The 9,721-nt window shown below is 40.7% G+C and overlaps 1 pseudogene; it reads left to right on the top strand.

Moving 5' to 3' along the window:
- Positions 1–1,265: 1,265 nt before the first annotated feature.
- On the top strand, positions 1,266–2,082 carry LOC123808341 (annotated as a pseudogene).
- The last annotated feature ends 7,639 nt before the right edge of the window (positions 2,083–9,721 follow it).

A 9,721-nucleotide genomic window follows, 5' to 3' on the forward strand; every position in this document is an offset into this window, starting at 1 on the left:
CCATTAGAATAATAGGACTACATTGCCAGTAGCTAGGCATGGAGTCATTCATTCAACAAACATCTCTTAATTGCACATTATGTACAAGCCAATGAAATAAACAATGGAGGGTTTTTTTTTTAATTTCAAGGAGGAGAAATTACCTGAGAGTACAGAATAATAGTTCAAAGTATCCATTCAACATACATTTATTTAGTCCACACATCATGTGAGACACTGATTACAGGCACTAGAGCTTCACGTAATGAATTTTTTAAAAAAGTGATAAAAATCATTTCCCCTACAGGGTTTATGTTTAGTTTGAGAACAATAGACAAAGAATAAATGAATACAAACTATACAATATGACAGATGGTGGTAAGTACTATGCAAAAATAAACAAATGAAATAAAGAAGGGACTAGGGGGAACTGGTGAAAGGAGATTGATTTAAACAAGGAACCCAGGGAAGTCTTACCAAGAAGATAAAATCTGAATACACGTTTGATGGAGATAAGCCATGGAAGTATCCATGGGAAGAATGTTCTAGAGAGAGAAAATTCTAAGTGCCATGTGGCTGAAGCAGGTGAGTGCCCGGCACGCAGGAAGGACACAAGGGAGGCAGGTGTGGATAATGCAGAAAGAATGCGTTTTGAGAAAGAAGTCATAGAGATAAGAGGATGCTAGACCATGTAAGGCTTTGTGAGCGATAAAAAGTCTTTCACTTGGACTCTGAATAAGATAAGCAGTCACCGGGATTTCAGCAAAGGAATGACATGACTGAACTTGTATTTTAAGTAATGACACTAGCATATGAGCTGAAACACTATACGGCGCTCAGGCAGAAAAGGGAAGTCCAGTGGGGTGGATTTGCTATTAACAAGTGAATGAATGAATCATGGAGGCTCGAATGAGGGTAGGAATGGTTCAGGTGGTGGGAAGTGACTACATTTTGGATATTTTAAATGTGGAGCTAATATGAGCCATCTAACTTTTTGTTTTGAAACATAATACACATGCAGAAAAATTTATGAAATTCTGCAAAGCAAACAACATGTGTCTGCCACCCAGGTTCAGAAATCACTGTCAGCCCTCCAGATGCTCCGTACATTCCACACACTGGGAAAGGAAATTGAATATGGTAAGTAGAGCCGTGAGAGATGTAAGAGAGACCCAGAGCAAACTTAGAGAAATGAAGATGACCCTATCCTCAATTTAAAAATTCACTGAAGAGGGTGAACAGAAGAAGAGACATGGCATTTCAGAACAATGGATGACTGAACTTTCCAAGACAATGTCTTTAATGAATAGGATGGAACTACATTCTTGAGAAATAAGATGAACATCTTCCAAGAGAAGTAAAAGTTGTTCCTGAGAGCCCTGGCATTCCCCGAGGCAGTGTGCTCTTCGCAGTGCAAAACTAGATTCCCAGCATTACTGGCTTACTGATTGGACTGAAACTATTATTGTTCAGTCTTGGTCTCCAGCCACAGTGGCCACAAGTTCTAGAATGCAGAAGTAAGCATTGGCTAAATATTTGTTAGAAACTTCCAACTACCTAGATAATCTATGGTATACAAGTTACATGATTTTGGCTACAGAAACTCTGCCTCTCTTTCCAGAGTGTCTTCTCATTTGATTAACTTCAAAGGAGCATATACAATAGAAGGAACTGCTTTGATTAAAAAATACTACAGAGCAAAAAACACTGTGCCAGGCTATTGTGTCCAGTGGCGGAACACAGTATCATAACAACTCGAGGGAAAGACCATGAAAGAGCTGCTTCTGAATACAGAGTAACAGATTTTTCATCAGGGCCAGCCCCTGTGGTCAGAGGTAGCTATAGCATGTATAACATATGTGAGAAAATGGGTAAAGATCTACATTTAATAGTATCTGAGTGTACAGAAGCACCACTAATAATTAGACCTGATGCTTGAAGTTCTCTTAACACTGTATTAAAGTTTGGGGATATTTTAGGTAAGAAGTACCCTGTTACTGATAATGAAAAGGGCCACAGGTTGCTGCCGTCTCCTCTTAGGGTTACTCTAGAGGATGGTGTAGACATACTACCTTACAAAAGATTGCAGAAGGTGGGAAGTAAAAAACAATAATGGAATAATAAAAATGCTTCCTTTGGTCTGGGTGTACCTTTGCTCCAAAAGTTAATCAGCTATTTCTTCAATTTTTTCTTCAAGTGTCATTATGTTGTTAACTAATGGTTTTGGGATTAATGTCTTCCAGGACCCAGTTGCTGATCCCAACAAAAGAACCAGAAAGAGGTGATTACCTTTAAACAGGACACCAGTAGGAAATTGTGTTGCACTTGAGGAGCGAAAAGGATATCCTGGAGAATTTGGTCATGACCTTCTCCAAACTATCTTCAAACATGGGAAGATGGCAAAGCTATTCATTTGATGATATAAGAAAAAGGGCAAAGCCAAACACTGAACTGGAAGCTGCATCTCATTAGGCTGTGTGTGTGTGTGTGTGCGTGTGTGCATATATGCCCACTGTGTGATTACACAATACATAATGCTCTCTGTACAGATATACAGGGTTTCTTGTGTTTTATGATATAGTTCAGCCAAATTATTTGTTGGCTTATAGACATACTGCCTGTTCATTTTTTTCTCTGTTTTGCAATGTTGAAGTGATTTCCAGTTAGGAAGTGCATTTAACCATGGAAAGATGAATGCCAAATTAAGCTTTTTAGGGCCCCTTGCCAATAGCTAGTAATTTTATCTGGTATTGATCTTTTTACAAATAACAGAACTGAGGAACTTTCATATATAATGGAAGCTTAGATAAAACCAATTTGAATAAAATCACTATGATTCTTTCTGTTTATATTTAACTTGTATTTTTGTACAAACAAGACTGTGTAGGATATACTAAAGTTTCAGTGACTTATGAGTCTTTCCAACTTTCTATGAGCTTTAGAAGTGCAAGCTTTTAAGAAAATACTTGAAAATAAATTACAGTGCCTTTTCTTTATTGACCAGCAAATAAAATACGGCCTTAACAAAATTGTTTGTATTATTTGAAAATGATCTTGGAGTACACGCTATAGATCCAATGTTGGGTATGCATTAATCATCCCACATTAAAGAAAATGATGGTCCTTAGTGGGATGTCTAGGCACTGCACAGTGGTTACAAATCTTGGTCACTGAATTGCACCAGTGAAATGCCAAATCTGAAGGGCCTGAACTGCAATTTTATATGTCAGATATTACTTATGGCCCTACTATGTGCCTCCAGAGTTTAAAGAGATAATAGTTTTGGAGAGAATTTCTGCTTACAATATAAAATATATACATAAATTAAAAAATTGACAAAAATGGATATACTGAGTGTATTTATTTGAAATCTTTTGGTCATGTTATAGTTTTCCTTAGGTATGTAAAAAGTAAATTGGATAATAAAGCATAAAAAGATTAGTGAATTTGAAGGTATAGAAATAGAAATTATTCAGACTAAAAGAGAAAAAAATGAAAAGTAATAGTGATCTATGGAACAATTTCACATGCCTTAATATATAAGCATTTGGAATTATTCTCCCAAAGGAGAAAAGAGAAGGCAAAAAGAAACATATATTTGAAAAAAAAAAGGCTGCAAAATTTGCAAAGTTGATGACAACTATAAACCTACAGATACAAAACACTCACCAAAACCCAAGCACAAGAAATATGAAAGAATCTATGTTCCTCTACATGTAATTTGTGTATTTATTTGCATTGGCTGATTTTAAGATTTCTTCACTGGTTTCAGGCAATTTGATTGCAAAATGACTTCGTTTAGGTTCTGTCATGTTTCTTGTACGTTATGAATATTCGCCATTAATTTTTACAGTGGTGACTATAGGTTGAATTTTATCTCCCCCAAATAGATTATGTCAAAGTTCTAGCCTCTCAGTAACTCAGAAGGTGACCTCTTTGGACATGAGGTCTTTACAGAAGTAATCAAGCTGAAATGAGGTCAGCAGAGTGGGCCCTACTCCAATATGACTGATCCTTATAAGAAAGAGAAATATGGACCCAGTGATGGATACGCACAGAGGAAAGACAATGTGAGAGCACATGGAGAGAACATCATGTGAATACAGAGGATTAGAATGATACATTCACAAGCCAAGGAATGGCAGAGATTGCCAGGAACCATCGGAAGGTAAGAAGAGGCCAGGAAGGATTCTCCCACCTATTTCAGGGGTCATATGGCCTCATGACAACTCTATTCTTAATACCTCCAGGTATTTGCAGTATCCCAGGTCTCATCCATGCTCAGAGACAATGGAGACTGAAGGCAGTTCCTCAGGCAGCCTTCACACAAGTCAGATCACTGACTACTCTGTTCACCTCTTGAGCACCACAGGGAGAGCCTGGGAGCCAGGGTTTTCCACGCCCTCACTCTGCTCTGAACCTGGCAGAGGGGCATGAAGATTGCCCACCTAAGGCACCGTCTTTGTTTTCCCCTGAGCAGCTAGAGGTTGCCAGGTCCAATAAGCTCTACATGACTCACAAAATCTAAGCTCATCCTCCATCAAAGTCCTGGTAATGTCAGGACATTGGACATGCTGTGTAACTTCCCGCAGTGGGAAGATGGGAGCTGGGGAGTTTCCTCCTGTTGTTGGCACTGTGCCACAGGTGGGGCGTCCTGGCAGGAAGGTGCCTTGACTTTTCCTACTGGCATCCATGTGTCTGGTTTCACAGCTGTCCATGGTGCAGCAGCCTCTCAACTACCTTCTGGATTTCTCACCAAGAGAATTTTTCTGTGTACTGTCAAATCCGTGTGTTTGTGGGTAGAAGGAGAGTCCAGGACTTATCTGCCGTCTTGCTGTGACCCTCTAGGAGCCACCGAGTACTTGAGCAGGTCAAAGTCACCACACAGGACACCGTGCAATGTCCTAAGGAAGCATTAACAAGACTCTGAGAGTCTGGATCACTATTGCCAGTTGATTCCATTTCCCATCCTGTGGGAGCCGGGATAAAATCAGTTTCCAAACCTATAACATGAGGGAAATGTTGAGAAAGGGCCAACTCACTGATTAAGTTCTAGTTATGTAACATTTTTTTAAAAGTTTTTAGGTTTTTTTAAAGGTTTTATTTATTTATTTTTAGACAGAGGGGAAGTGTAGGAGAAAGAGGAGGAAAGAAACATGAATGTGTGGTTGCCTCTTATGTGCCCCCTACTGGGGACCTGCCTGCAACCCAGGCATGTGCCCTGACTGGGAATCAAACCACCGACCTTTTGATTCACAGGCTGGTGCTCAATCCACTGAGCCACATCAGCCAGGGCTGGAACATTTTTTAAAAATACTCTAGTTGGCAGATATGCTTTACAAAAAGGCATTTATTTTCCCAAAGGAGGAGCCAGGGCCATGGTGGGCCCAGCTACACCAGTTCCCCACAACTGCCTGTGAGTATCTTTTCCCAACTACTCTTTCAGTGACATCACATTGACAACTTGAAATCAGCCACAGTGGGAGCACTACACCATGGAAACTGACACTTTCTACAGATGAGGACTTTTTCCTACCTTTAGAAAAATTGGCTATTAAACATTTACCAGTACAACCTTTGGAGGACTCTGAACCCAGAAGACTATGCATTGTGGGCACTGAGACAGAAGACATCTTCGGTCTGGCTCCCAGAGAGACAGAGTCTGAAAGGAAAACTGCTGTGTAGGAAGTGGTATTAACCATGTCTTTTATAATTTCCTATACGTGACTGCTTTGACATCAGGAGCCTTGCTGCCACTGGACTGCCCAATCCCTAGAGACCCTGAACAACCTGCCCACAAGGGTGCTTTTCAAATGCAAACCAAACAATGTAGAATCCACACCACAACCACCCATCCTAACAGCACAAAAGGCCAGGTACCAGACCATAAGAGCAGCCCCTCTGCTCCCAGAGCCCTCTGAAGTGACCACTAACCAGCCAACTCCTAAAGACGCACACATACATTTGATCCTCCCTTGGAAATCATGCTCAGGGCTCCTGCTCTCAGGGCCTCCCCTTCCTTCCCCCTCCTGACCTTGGTGCTTCCCAGCCTTGCCCTACAGTGTGGTATGCCCCCTCCTCTTGAGCACTGTAACTATTTCTTCGCTGGCAACCATCTCCTGGTTGCTGACTTTATTATACCTAACTACTAGTAAAATGCATTAAAAGAGAAGTTCTTTGAGGAATGCTCCCAAGATGTATAAATCTGAGGAAAACATGGAAATAGGGTTGGGAAGGGAGAGTATTTTCCTATGAATTTGTCTCAAGAAAGGCCTCAGAAATGTCAGTCTCCCAGAAACGGGGTGGAATTTCCAAGTGGTTCCCTTTGAGGCAAGGGGCTAAGGTTTCACAATCCTGTGTTGATTAGGGTAGGGTGTGTCCAGACCCAAGATGGGGGCTTGACCTTGGGCCTTGAAGAAGCTCTTTGGCTGAGAGCACTGCCCAGATGGGCTCTGCGGAAGTGCTTAGAGCCACCAGTGTTCTCACGTTCTCAGCAGTGGGGAGCTCCTCAGTTCTGAAAGAAGGCTGGGAGGGGCACCTCTGGGTGTCCTGAGTGGCACGAAGATAAAATCAACTGCCAGATATTGTCCAGCGTATATGACTCGTGGGCTTTCTGATGCAGTCAACACTGCCAAAGAGTGCAAATGCTGTAGTGGAAAGGTACTAAAAGTTCATGCCAAAGGCACTCAGACAGTCCCCTCAACCCGGGCAGGAAAACCAATGTAAAATAAATGAGCCATTTACAACTTTGCAAAACCCAACATACTGTGAAGATTTGTCAGCTGGACCATGAAAAAAAAAATGACTCTCTTTGACAAAGCAATTAAAAATAAAAATTGGTGCAACTGAAGTCCAAATAAAATAAGCTTCACGAGTAGAAGAAAAATGGGGGGAAAGAAGTTTGTTGGATTTCTCTCTCTTCTTTATTTGCCTTTAGAATTTCATGTCATTTTGTTAAGATGGAATTGGTTGAATAGGAGAAGGCAACTGACAAAGGTTGATTAAAGCTCCTTGTAATCCAAGAACAGTGAGCCCAGGGCATGTAGCCACATGCATTCTGAATAGTAGCAGGGTGATTCTAAGAAATGTTGTTTCTTCCTAGATGTTTTCTTTCCTGTAATGAGAGAATAAAGGTTGTGCGACCTACACTTACCATTCTTTCATTATTCTAATAAGCCATGATAAATATGAAGTAAAAAAATGTAAAGATATGATTGAACCACAAAGTCCTATGGATTATTCTGCCGTATGGATGGGAAATAAAAGAGAGTGGGTTTTATTCAAAGAAAGTTAGCAAGTTTATACAGGAAAAGCAAATACCCAGAGAGGTGCTAAAAATTTAAAGAAATGCTGTTGAGGAAAAGTGGGAACACTCAAGGGAGCAGCGAAAAATAAATGCCTCCTCACGGCTTTTTATATTTCCTGGACATTCTATGCCTTGTAAGTCTCTGTAGTTTTGGGTCTCAGCTAAAATGAGCCTTCCTCTGCTAGATCAGGTATCCCTGCCAGAATCAATCATTGCAGCCTACACTTTTTTTTTTTCAGATGCCATATCATAGCTTGTGCTTAGATATAGCCATAGATGTAATTGTTTAATGCCTCGCATATCCCACTAAGGTATGCTCATCAAGGGTGGGAACTTTATTACTGGGTCTCCAATGCCTAGCACAGTGCTGGGCATGTAGTAGACCTTAAGTAAACAGTTTGTTTTTCAATGAAATGATTACACATTCCTTATTTGGTCCTCTGGGAAGTGGCTGGATTCAGAGCCATGTGAACATGAACTAGGGCTTTGATAACAACTGAGGGAGTTCTTTTCACATACACACTGAGCATGCAGTGTCATCCCTTGTGTGTTTTCTACTTGCACCCCCACCTCTGATGTGCAGAGCTCTGAAAGGGGCTGCTGGGGCGGAATGGGGCAGCTACCAACCCCTGAGCCCTGCTTTTGGCCATTGCTTTCTGAACCTCACATGTATGCTCAAGGTACATTAATTAGTCTTCTTCTGCCTCTTCAAGTGCGTTTGAGAAAGAACAGCTGCAGAGCCTGATGAGTTCTGGAAGATGGAAAGCAGCCTAGACACTGTGGTGGGCTGTCAGGCCCCACTGCTCAGCTCCCTAAGTGTTGGCGGCCTTAGTATTTGCTAAGTCTCTGTGCAGCCCCAAGGAGGCATCATCTCAGCTGTCCTTTCAAAAACAAATTCTTTTTCAGTAAGACTTGCTGAATGCAGCCCCTCCCTTTCTCTCCTTCCACGTGTGTGAATAAACCCACTCAGACTGCGGTCAGCCCACCCTTCACTGTCCTGGTCAAATTGCACAATTCGTTCCATGAGAATGACTCTTAAATACTGTTACTGACAGACAAGTGAGAAAAGAAACTTCCCCTTTTCCTCTTCTTTCCTCTGGAGCAATAAATCACCTACTCATCCCAGGTGATTTCTACAGACAGTCCGCTTAAAGCAGAATTTCATGATTTAACAGATAAAATGTTTCTTCAACAGACCGTTCCTAACCATTCTCCCTATGCTCCACAGACAACCTAATTTTTTTTTTTTTCATTTTCAACTTACCTAAGGGCCAAGTGAATAAAGCTCTTAGGGAATATGGTCTATGATTTCACATTGTGGCTATTTCCCCTCACCTCCCATTTCCAGGAAGACTATTTCTTTCTTTTTAAAAGAATTAAAGAAAATATGTTTATTGATTTGAGAGAGAGAGGAAGGGAGAGTGAGAAAGAGAGAAACATCAATGTGAGAGAGAAACTTTGATTTGTTGCCTCCTATACACACGCCGATCGAGGATCGAACCTGCACCTTTTGGTGTACAGGACGATGCTCCAGCCACCTGAGCACACTGGCCAGGGCCAGAACGAGTATTTCTTTAGGAATAAAATAACTGTATTGGATGGGAACAGGGACAGTTGACAGAGCTGCTGCAGCCTGCCCAACCAGACAACCTGTTGTTTTAGGAAGAAATGGTGTCCACTCTGATGTGTTTACCTCTTAATGTTCACAATATCTGTCAAGTGAAATTTGATTGAAATTAAAAGAGAGGCTTAAATGCGCTTGTCCTTGAATCTCAGCTATTTTTTAAACATCTTACTGGATCCATTGACTTTAAGGAAAAGTAATTTCTGCAGTTTAGCATGGAGGGGACTTTGCTTTTGCTTTTCTAATAAATTATACATACAGCTTAAAGGATGCTAGGAAGGTTTTGCTTGAAGAGTACACTCAATAGATATGCACAGTAAAATAGTTTTTTTTTTTTTGCACTTTGCCTAATCTTCTGGTTTTATGTTAAAGCCCTTAATTTAATTTTCCCATTAATATCCAAAGCTTGACTGTGCACAAAATGACACCATATTAAGGGTGGTTTTTATGGTATTTAAATGCCATTTCCCTTCCTCTGTTACCCATTCATATTAGGGGAGAGTTTTCAAACTAAGTAAAATGCAATGTTTCCACATAAATGAGACATGGAGACTCACACCAAAGCAATGTCACTTGCTACAAAGAGTCCCATATTCTGTTAGCAAACTATAATTTCTCTTCCCTGCTTTTGGGGATAAGAGAATTAAAACTTGCAAAAGAAACTGGTGTCCTATGTGCCAAAGAGGGCTTCTTCCAATGTATTACATTTATGCTGGACACCCTTATGCAATAAATCTTAAACCTCACTCTCTGAACTCAAAAATCTTAATCAGCGTGAAGGTCATCAATTTTAATTAAATGGAAATCCTTTT

Source organism: Phyllostomus hastatus, unplaced genomic scaffold, assembly GCF_019186645.2.
Source record: "Phyllostomus hastatus isolate PE091 unplaced genomic scaffold, TTU_PhHast_1.1 phas_contig_150, whole genome shotgun sequence".
Taxonomy (NCBI): Eukaryota; Metazoa; Chordata; class Mammalia; order Chiroptera; family Phyllostomidae; genus Phyllostomus; species Phyllostomus hastatus.